The following is a 12,258-nucleotide window of genomic DNA, read 5'->3' as shown; positions in this document are numbered from 1 at the left end:
AATAGTAGGATGATAAAGAAAAGATACTAATAATGATTAAGCTTCTTTCTGCAAAAAACCATAATACCCTCAGAATGCTTAGGTGAAAGTAAACAATGTCCCATATTTATGTTCATAAATATCACTGATTTAAAATCACTAGAAAACCCTAGCAAATTCTTCCATCATTTTCTGATAAAAATGAGGTACCTGTATATATCAGATTCAATCTGAAAATATATTTGCCTGGCTTGGTGGATGGTGAAAAAACCTATGGAAAATCTCTTCTATCCTTATTGAATTTTCTTTTTATTTTGTTATGACATGGTGCACCAAGAATGGCTATTTTTTTCCTTTTTTTCCCTCACTGGCATGAATTCTCAAACAAGTAGCAAATTATTTAAGATAAATGTCTACTGCTGTAGACAGCTGCCAGAATAGAAGTGAAAATAAACTGGTGAAAGGAAACTGCCCAGTTCATGGAAAGGGCAGCAACGATATAGTGCAGCAAGTCCATGACACTTCTGGATACACATGCTGAAAGACTTACCCCGGCTGGCCTGCTACAAATCTCCCAGTAATTCATTAAGGGGAAACGCTCCTTGCAACATTTCACTCCTATTTTAACACCCTTTGTCTTTACCTTCCATACTCAGTGGGTTCATTCCTATGTCAAATGAGCTTCAGTCAGTCTCAGTGAACCAGTTTTTCATTCCTGATAGAGTGCACTGTTTTACTCTAGTAGCAAGATTAAATGGATGCTTTTACTGTAAGTATTTTAACAGTCTGGAATTTTCCAAGGTTTGGGGTCAAAAGGAGGATATGATCATTGTGGCCCAGTAAATAATGTACAATAAAATAGCATGACTGGTGGCTAAAGCAATAGTGAATGTTACCATGTCTTGTAATAAACCTGGAGAAAACCTCAAAGGAACAGTCATCTTCTATATAAAATCTAAGAGCATTGTGTTAAGATAAAAAGATGAGAAATGTAACCTGTTTTTTTTTAAAAGCTCTATTTCAAGTCTTTGAAATTAGGAATTCATATGTAGTAGCCATCTCAAAGTAGCCACTAGTCAAATTTTGCAGTTCTTACTCAGGCAAAAGTTCCATTGATGTCTTTAGGAATTTTGCCTAAGTATTGACTGCAGGATTTGACCTTAAATGTTTAAATGACAGAGCCAGCCATTCCAGGTGACTTTTCATTTCGTAGAATGGCTTTACTCTCCCGTGTCTAACTTTACTGCCTTAGAGAAAGTCAAAAATCATAGCTGAGTGTTTTGTTTTAGTAATTGTATATTTCCGAAATAGATTGGAGTTACATGGTGAAATTTTAATGTGTAAAGGAGCTATTGAAATATGCTGATAGGTTGTATTTGGATACAGAATGGTGGTAGTTATTTGTTTTGCAGTAGCACATATGGGCCCCATTGTGGTAGCACTGTACACACAATAAAAAGACAGCACCCAAGAACTTACAGTGTGATGTGAGAACATACAAATGTTGGAGAGTGGGAGGACAAGAGATCAGTGAAACTAATATGTTTGGTACCCGGTAGCAATTTAAAAAAAAAAGAAAACATTTATTTTATTGAAATGAATATACAAAACGTATTGGAAATTGCTGCTATATGTAGCAGGACTCTGATTTTTACAAATCCAGGCCTGCAGTGAGGTCTGAGCAGGCATAAAGGTCAACCCTTGCAAATCTGATTGCTCAATTGGGTCCATGGGGAGTACAATGAAAGGAACAGTTAATTTTACACTCATGTACCTTGCCAAGGATACCCATGTTTTTAAAAAGTATTGTTATTTCCCAGTCTACAAACTAGTTCTTCATTGGCAGAGTCCTGTGAGCCTTCTGAAATCCATTCACAAACCTTTGCAGGCTTTTCTGATTTCCATTATCTTGAGACACATGAAACTGCATGAGAAAAAAGAACACGCTGCACTCATCTCTGTTTGAGTGAGGGAGACTTGTCTCCGAGACAGAGACCCTGAATCACCCTCTGATTCAGTGGAGAATATTCATTTTAGTCCAACAGTTTAACTATTTGTGTTGGTCCCCATTTTAAAAAAGAAAGCTGATCACTAATAGCTCTTTGCCTCTCTCATGTGAAGCTGTATTCTACTCTTTTTTATTTCAGTGGTACTGCTCAGTATAATGACAGGTTTCAGAGTAGCAGCCGTGTTAGTCTGTATTCGCAAAAAGAAAAGGAGTACTTGTGGCACCTTAGAGACTAACAAATTTGTTAGTCTCTAAGGTGCCACAAGTACTCCTTTTCTTTTTGCTCAGTATAAGTAAGGGTGGCAGAATCTGGCCCACAGTGATTGATATTAAGTATCACGTGGATTTCGCTTGGAAATGCAATGTATTGTCCTGACCTTGGTTTAACGCATGTGCTTGCTGGATATATCTGCTATAACCCACTGTGGTATAAATGTATAGTGTTCATGCAGACACAGTCTGAGCTGGAGCACTGGGCCAGGGGCCCTTGCATTTCAGTGTTCCTCTATACAGTCTTGGAACCTTACATTTCCTTCTTCCATGCTGAGTAAATTCCACTGAATAATACAGACTTTCTATAAAAGAGACCATCCCTTCCTGTATAACAGGTGGAATTTTAAGGGTCCAGAATTGTAGGCAGAGATAATTTCCCCCTTAAAAATAAATAAATGAAGAACTCATTTATTTTTAACCAGGAACATGGGTATCCCTCTCTTCTAAATTTCACTCAGTGCTTTTGATGGCATGTAGTATTTTAACTACTCCAGGTTAGTCATTTGTGAAATGATGACATGGATCATAGATGCCACAGGTTTAATCCTTTCACCTTTACTGCTCATGCAATTACCCAATCTGAGCATCAGTCTTTATCCAGAATATCTTCTACACTGGTTTGACCTTCCCATGTGGTCTGTGCCTGTTGATTGTATTCTCCGTCGGGCACATTGTTTTTCATTTATGTTCCTCTGAGCACCCCCTCTTTTTCTAATGTTGCATTCTGTAGCAGTATGTAGTTCTCTCATTTGATTATTTCAGTGTTGCTCATTTTGTCCTCCCTGATGGTTCTCCACATTCTGCTTGTATACTGTGGCCTCAAAATATCCAGCATCAGCTTCTGGGCTGTCCCGTCAAAGACAAGTTGTCAAAGGGATGTCAAAACTATGAACTTTTAAAAAGAAAAGTAAACTGTAACAAAAACCGACGACCTAAAGAGTGCTCAGTAAAATCATAAACTTACCAGCTGACAGAGAAGAGAGAAATGAGTGATGAGTCAGTACACTGTCTTTGCTACATGTAATGGATATGGTTTGAACTAATGGCTTGTCTCCCTGAGATATTTGTAATGACAAACTAATGTTGCCTAGTAAAGCAATTGATTCACTGATACTATTCTAGAACTGTCTTATACAGTCAGTGTAATTAATATATGTAGAGGTGCATTCTTGGTTGTTTAGTAGCAGGAATTATCAGCAAATGTAAATAATAGCACTTAACCTAGCTCAGAAATGCAGGCTGTCAATCAAGTTACTGAGCTAGTCTATATGTTGCTCCTTGATTTTATATTTTAGAAGCAGTTTGCATCGTGAGGAATCATTTTTCTATTGTAGTGTACTATTCCTAGTTGACTTGGATGAAAGAATAGGGCAACTGAAAAATCAAACTAAAAATGTTATGTATACTGATTCTGTTAACCTTGACAAAACTTTATTTATTTGTATCAGATCTTTTTTTAGCATTATTGGGAGTTGACCTCTACACCGACTTTGACATTTTATATTACCTGGTCTTGGTTATCTTTCTGACTAGAAATACTGGGCTCCTATGGCACAGGCAGCATGTTAATAATGTAGAGTAAAAGAAAACCGTAAAATGGTAATTCCTGTCTTTTTAGATTACTTTACATCCCTGGAGGGACAAGGTCCCTGACACCCTTAAGCTTCACCTTTTAGCTTGAATCCATTTCCTGAGGGAGCATAGAAGTGGAAGGATATGCTCAAGGAGCCGTAAGGGAATTAAGAACCTATTTCCCATTGACTTTCAGTGGGATTTGGGCCTCTAACTGCCCTTTGCCTTTGAAATTTTCCCCTTGTGTGTTTTGTTTAGGAACATTTAAAAAGTTAGCTTTAATCTATCATGTACATACAAACAGGATTATCTTCAGGTCTGTTCCAAAGTAGAGTTGGTTGGATAATCATGAAACTTCATTCAATATATTACTTTCCCCTTATGTGGTGAATAATTCACTTTATAGATGGTGATTATAATATTCACCAAACAAATTAGTGGTGGTGGTGTTTTGTCAATCAGGAAATCGATTCAGTTTTTAATACTTTTGTTTCCTTTCCCACCCTTTTGTCTGTGCTATCTGTTTAGACTATAAGCTCTTCAGGGCAGGCTCTATGCAGTACCTTGTACAAAAGGGCCCTGATCTTAGTTGGGGCTTCGATAATGCACATAACGATGGATATGGGTATAATGCAATCTCAATTTTGTTCATTACTTGCCATTCCAGTTCATAATTTCCAGTTCTGTTCACGCTCTAAATGTTTCTGATGAACACTGAAGAGAGAAATATCCAAAGGTGACTGTTATAGCTCTGATAGTCTGCTAGTTTTCAAATACATAAATACCTTCTTTGATTAGCAGAAGCCACATTTTCCATCACCCCTGCGTGTCCTGGAAAAATCCAGGAATCTGGTCCTAGATATTTATCCAAATCAAATTGAACCCTTCTAAATGTGAACATCCAGACTAAAATCTGAACAAGAACATTTTCTTCTTCAGCTAATACTTATTTATTATCAATCTCTTAATAAGCCTCATGTTAAACAAAACTTAGTAAAATGGAAGAAATGTACTATCTGATCACATAAAACCCTAGCTTTTTTTTTTTATTAAAAATAAGCCATTTAGGATTACTAGTTTGCAAAAGCTATATTCATTTCTTGACAGCTCCAAAGAGTCCTAAAAACTTCATTTCAGTGAATGGACATAAAATAGTGTTTAAAACAGAGTGCAACATAGTGCAGCGTATAATAAAGAAAGAGCTATTAGTTCTTTCATCTGCGTTACAGGTTTATTAAGAAATGCTCTTTAGAAGGTCCCACCAACAGCTGGTCTCTGATGAGAATTATTAAATAACTGATTTGTAAATTCCCAAATGTCCAGACACAGGACTCGATTCTCCCCTCACTTATATCAGAGTAACCCCACGGATTGCAAGGGACATGGTAACAGACATGCTTCTCTTGTGCACCTGGGAATTGCAGGAGCTATTATCTGTCTGTTATCTGCTATTATCTTTTAAGGTCTGAACCTGCTCTACAATATGACTAGCTCCTGCCATTCCAGAGGCACAAAGCTGCACTAAAGCCACTTATCCAGCCTCAAGAGCATCCCGTAGTGGAAAAGGAAACCTGTGGTGGTATAGAGCTGCCATAGTGTCACCCTTGCCACACATCTGCCTTCATAGCCACCAGCAGAGAGAGGCCACAATGGGGGGACAGGCCTAGGCCAAGACATCCATAAGCTTAGGTCATCCCTGACTGCCAGAATAGTTGCCATATGGCCTCTGTAAATTAGAACAGACCTCCAGCTGCTCAGATTTATATGGCAAACCAGCCTGGTGGTACATATCTCCAGGATGTGGGATGGAAAAAGTGGTAAAGGGCATCATTACTCTCCCTTCCTCATCTGTGCCAAACGGCTTGGTATTGGTAGTGTGGTCAAGCATGTAAGGTACAATGAAGTCTTATCTGAATGAAACCAGGAGAAGTGAATAAAACTACTTCATCCCTGCAAACCTGATTCTGAACTAATAAAAGACCAGCACGCAAATATCTGTAGGGTGCGGGGGGGGGGCACAGCACTTGAAAAAGCTCTTTAAAAACACATGAGAATGAGGTTTCCTGAACAAACTCAAAGGGAACTTCCCACAGTGGCTGTATGGCACTTAAGTGCAATCCTCCCTGCACTGCTGGAAGGCAAGTCCATCTTCAGACATTTTTACCACCAGTGCAAACTTCTGGTTATATTCTAGATACACTTTCACCTGGAGCCCTGTAATGTTACATACACTCACACCCGGGCCAAATTAGCTGTCACTTATCACTTGTATCTTTGCAACAGGAAAAGGGGGCACAGCAGATCTACAAGTCCCCATGTCCCTTTTCTCCTCCCCTGAGGAATTGATCTGGGGCAGGTCCCACAGGTATTTCTCCGCCCCCAGCATCCTCTCAGGCAAGTTCCTGAAAGACTGAGGCTGCCAACTTCAAAAGACAAATACGAGGGGCATGGTAAAACTATACAGTACAATGAAAGGCATGGAAAAGTTAGATCAACAACTTCTTTTCACTCTTTCCCATAATACAAGAACATAAAATTGATTAAAAAGAAATACTTCTGAGCAGTTCTAACTCCTCTTTCAGATCTTGCTAATTGACTGTGTGGTCTGAGACAGGAAAAAATGTCTGAGACTTGGCAAACTACATAAGATAACCATAGTTAATGAACATGAAAATAGAGCTTATCGCTCATAAAAGGCCAGAGCAACCTCCTGGTGTTGTAATGTCTCTAGCAGGCCTGGCAAGCACTGAGGAGGCAGTGCGAGGGGTGAAAGGTACCTGAGCTTGGAAAGTTTATGCTGTCCCCACCCCATAGCAAGAGGCTGTACTTTCAGCCCCAGATTAGCACATGGGATGAAAACTCCTCCTGATATTCAAAATTAAAAGAAATCTGAAGCTGCATTTTATATAACAAGACAGAAATACAGTCCTGCAAGAAAGGGCATCTCATTTCCCAGAATATCCTGCATCATGATTCAAATCTTCTTTATACTGTGGGTAACTTACACTGGATTGACTTTGGTGAAGGAAGATCAGAATTAGGCCCCGGGACTCTAATTAGAATGGAAGGATATCATCTATTCTAGAGTCTAGTGTATCATAGCAGAGCAGGCAATTGTGAGCAGCAAACCCTGCCAATCCCACCCTCAGGGTTGCATCTCCTCCTAAAGTAGTGCCAGTTGTTTGAAGGATCAACAGTAGAAAAGCATGATGCCATGTGGAGGAATTGAATGAAACTGGCCTAGCCTGGACAAAGAACAAAATGAGATATATAAAACTACTGTTCCCTCAAGGCTTCTTCGGTGTGGAGGTAGAGACAGGTGCAAACAGAGAATTCACAATTACCCGTTGGCCAGGAGCGAATGTACTGTTTTGTAAGAACTGGGGCAGGGAGAACTGGAGAGGTTTTCTAATCCCCACATGTCCGCTTCCTCCTTCCCTAGCATTGATATGCTTGTCATCTATGCAGTAATGAAAAATGGGACTGAGATTGGAGTTTCCCCTCTCTAAATAATCCATTGGTTAGGATATACTAAACTTCAAGGGACTGTCCAGGTGGAATGAGAGAAGAGGTGGAATATATCTGTTGCTGTATTCATTGCTTGAAAGCATAACAGTAAAAGTGATAACAGGACAGTCCTACAACAGCATGACATGCAGCAAAAAATAAAAGAATGTGTGGCAATCTCAGAAATTAGTCATCCAACATTCCTAAAATCTTAGGCCTGATCTACACTACAGGGCTAGGTCGACGTAAGCTGCCTTGCGTTGACCTAGTGGTGGAAGTGTCTTCACCTAAATTTGGCTCCTGCTGACCTCAGTGCCTCTGTATGCCGATTTAGTAACACAATCTCTCAGAGCGGTATAGAGTTACGGTTGATGGAATTAGGTCAGCGCAGTTTCAGTGTAGACTGCTTATGTCAACTGTTACTTGCTTTCAGGAGCATTCCACAATGCCTCACACTGACAATGCAATCAATGCAAGCGCTTCTACTGGGGATGTGCACCACCGACTCACAAAGCCAGGTGTGCGCACACACAAGCAATTTAATTACCATGGTGGCTCTATGTAAATTGGGTCAATGTAATTTTGTAGTGTAGACAAGGCTTCAGTGATGAGTAGTGATGGACAAAATGAATAACTTAGCAAGACAGCACACAGAGTAGTGTTTTTGGTCAGCTGGCTTTTCCCTGGATCATGCAATAGGAAGGTGCTGATTGTTAGCCTCTCCTTACCCTTCTCACTTCAAACAGGATCCTGGCTTCTCTTACTGCATACCTTACAGTTTTGTACTCTATGTTCAGCAGCTGAGTCATGCCCCTCATCTGTGTTTAGGGGCCTGAAAATTATTTATTTCTCCATCTCAGTCCACTGAAAGATCTTAAGGGAGAAAGCTATTCATTCACAGTTCCTGTGAGAATTGGAGATAGTAAATGTCCTCAATGCTCCTTAAAGTCAGGGTTGACGGCTGTTGAGCCATCCCAGGATGAGACCTAAGATATTAGAATTAGGCCCAGATTTTTAACTCCTATGGGATTTTGTCTCCTATAGCCAAATCCTTACAGAAAATGAGACTGTCTGTTAAATCAGTTAGGCGTTCTGACGCTGAGTGCAGCAATGCCTAAAATACCTTTAAAAATCTGGGCCTTAGTCACCACAATCTTCCTTTAAGGTAGGTTTGCATTTGACCAGCAGACAAAGATGTGTCAAGATATAACAGTCTGGGAAGAGTATTTGCAGTTAGATTTGCCATCATATCACAGAACTAAAAATACATTACAGAGATTAATTCTGTTTCAGCCAAACAAAATAGTGCTTAATTCTGGTGAACCTTGATAGGCTGGTTTCAGAGTAGCAGCCGTGTTAGTCTGTATCCGCAAAAAGAACAGGAGGACTTGTGGCACCTTAGAGACTAACACATTTATTTGAGCATAAGCTTTTGTGAGCTCCAGCTCATTTCATCGGATGCATACAGTAGAAAATACAGTCGGGAGATTGATAGGCTGTGATGTTGCTAACAAAATTAGAACTAGAAAGTGGTTACTTAGAATATTTGCCAACGAGGAAGAGGAAATAAATGGAAATTAGAGTAAAGTGTAAAGAGAGTGAATGCGTTTAGATGAATGGTTGGAAGTGGTAGATGCTGCTGTGTGGGAGGGGTGCAGTTGATGGTGAGTGAAATCTTGTTTATAGTGGTCAGGGTAACTCAGGGCACTTGCTGTGTCAGTAACATAGCACTGCAAAGGATATATGGATGCGTGTGAATAATAAAAGGAATCCATAAAGACTATAGCGGAGCTGGATTCTCCTCTCCTTTTCATTGTTGTAAATGAGCAGTGACTCCACATAAGTCAATGGAGCTAAAATGGTGTAAAACTTGTGTTAGATAAGAGGAGAATCAGGTTCATAGTGAAAAGCGTGAAGGGGATAAAAGAATATCAGGTGGTGTTTAGAAGGGAGAATTATGAAATTATATTCAGAACAGATTTCTTTTAGTAATCTTGTGCAGATCCGGGGGAGAGCTCAGGGCCTTGATTCTCCCGTACCTTTCACCTGGAAACCTGTGCAATGCGGGTGTGAAGTGCTACCAGATCAAAACCGTAGAGAGGAGTTGCAAGATGCAGCGAACCCGGCCAACAGTGTTTTTGGAAGTCATAGTAGATTTAATTGTCCTTGCATGTTTCACTTGATCCTGTAAAATGTTGCAGTCTTGATTGTTGACTTCAGTTTTGTTTGCCGTCATGAATTTACTTGCCTCAGTGGTATATAATGCTAATGAAAGATGATGGCGGGGGCTGATCTCTCTGCCTTGTGCATCTGTGTGTTAGGGAAGAGCACAAGCTGCAGTGTTGAATGGTGCTCCACTCTGCCTGATGGCAAGTGTTTTTTCTATTCATTCATTGTCCTGGGGATATTTAGTATTAGATGAGCTTTAGTTTTGCTCAGGTGGGAGGCATGCTTCTTATTTTGTAAACTGAAGGCTCATTAGAGAGTATTTTTTATTTAAACTTCTAAAATGTATTCACAATCTGGGCTTCTGGGGTAACATAGCCATCAGTGATGAATGATGGTCTTGATCTTGCCTTAAAAGCGAAAATAATAATTGGGAAGGCTGCCAGCAGCCCCATTCCTATATTCAGCAACCTCTGAAGTGAAACTGCCTAATAGATATATTTCTTTTGAGAGCGATGCAGTTACTTGTTTGTGTCTTGCTGCTAGTTAACTACATTGAAACACTGGGATTCAGGTCCTGTGTTTCCTGAGAGATTTGTAATACATATATATGTGTGTATTAAGGCCACTAAACGAGACTGAGAGATATTTTGGAGTATGATGTTATCAGAATGATAATGGCATGCTGCTTGGTGTCTCATTTCTATTAAGTATAGATGGCTTGCTTTTCTGGTAGTTGGCTATCATTGGAAATTGGATGAGGGCAAACATACCTTGGTATGTTTCAAACCAAATGGAAGTGAGGTTAGAAGTTTGGGGTATGGGATCTTATTATTAGGTGGTGGTGGGTCCTACTTTACTGAAAAGATTTATCTTCCCTTTGTTCAAGGGGTTCACATTTTTGTGATGCTTTTGGGTTTCCATTTGCTCCTGAAATCATGTGTTGCATTAATGGCTAAAATACCTCTCTTCATCTGTTGGAACTGGTGATATTACAAGGGGCAATGAGTCAGTCTGGCATATGCCTGGTGCCTTATGCACAAGGGAGAAACTGTAGTACACTCACTTTTCTGCCTGAGCCCTGCAGGCAAACACAACTAAAATGGAATGATAGCAATTTAATCAGTTTTATGGTCCTAAACTAAGCAATCAATGGGCCTGAAGAGGAACGTGAAACTTAATAAGAACACTGACAGCTGTCTGAGGAAGTGGTTAAAAATGCTTCACACATTCCCTACAGAATCAAACAAATCGAGAGTAGAACCTTCTCACAATTTGATACTGTCACTTTTCTATTCTGGGTGCAGCGGGGAACATCAGGCACCATGATGTCTTCCTGATTACAGAGGGGCATGCACCAAGTAAGGCCCTACTTTCTTCAGTAACACAGAGCTCATTTATGTACCACCTAATGTGGTAATTTGCATCCTCAGCCAACTCTTTTAATAGTCTTGGACCTCTAAATCTGAAAGGGCTTTACAAAGGCGGATAGGTATCATCTCCATTTGACAGATGGTGAAAATGAGACACAGAGAGGTTCTGAGACAGACTGTGGAGCCCTTACTCACACTGGCAAGCAACAAATTGTGAGAATAGTCCCACCCAAACCTATGAAATTACTTGAGTAGGTGCTCACCAATGTGAGTAAAGGTTCTATAACCTGGGCCTAAATAAGTAGCCCACGATCACATGATAAATCGGTGGCAGTGCTGGGAACAGTCTGGGTCTCCTGGCTTCCAGTACAGTGACCTATCCACTGCCAAAAGCAAACAAGATAACTAAAAAACATCAAATGAATTTTAGCAAAATTAGGGGAATCCTAATATGTAGAGTTGACAAATGCCAAAAGGCTGTTAAATTCACCCTTTAAACCTACGCGACTTAAGAGGATGGTAACAAAATTGAATTGGACAAATGAACATCAGAAAATAAATGAAAAATTACTAGTTAATCTTCTTTCATTTAAGACTCATTTTTTATGAACTGTAGAACTATACGGTTAGAAAAATATATTTGCAAACTAAATTGGCCAGACTTTTAAACCTTTATCTTTCGAGAGACTTCTTATGATGAAAAGATTTTTTTTTTTGGATCCCATTGCTTTTAGTAACCTGTATTAAGTTTCTTGCTTGCATTTATCCAACCATTTAAAAATATTTTTGACCCCCATTTCAGAGAATATGCCTGATTTATTTGTGTCCCTTTTAGATCCAGCTACACATTTAAAAAAGTGTAATAATAGTTTTTCTCACTACAAAAAACGAAGCTCTCAATGAAAAAGGCTTTTATATGATGATTGATAGGTTTAGATGTACTGTATTTTTGTTTTAAAAATTCACTTTGTTCATTTCTTTTCTTTTCTTTTCTTTTTTTGCAAAGTAGAATAGTGTCAATATTACACTCCACTCAGACAAGTCCGCTGCAGGCACTTTGACATTTTCAAATGTCAAAACGTTTCAAAAAACATATAAAAAAATAAAGAAATGAATAGAAGCTTCCTTGTTCCTTAAATTATTACTGTGTTACCCTGAACTGTAAGTGAACCCTTTTTGCTTATAAAAGAAGCAGCTGTTCATGCGATTGAAACCATGGTTCATTACAAGCTGACCTCAAATTCAGGAGTAAAACTTCCTCTATTTTACTACAACTATTCAGACATGGACTGGAGATAAACAATAATCAAAATCAGGATGAAACTTGACTGGGAAACCCTCTATACTCTTTGGCAGAATTATAGCAGCTCTTGGATCACC

This window comes from Dermochelys coriacea, chromosome 7, assembly GCF_009764565.3.
Source record: "Dermochelys coriacea isolate rDerCor1 chromosome 7, rDerCor1.pri.v4, whole genome shotgun sequence".
Taxonomy (NCBI): domain Eukaryota; kingdom Metazoa; phylum Chordata; order Testudines; family Dermochelyidae; genus Dermochelys; species Dermochelys coriacea.
The sequence above is the reverse complement of the archived record's forward strand: the minus strand, read 5'-3'. Positions refer to the sequence as shown.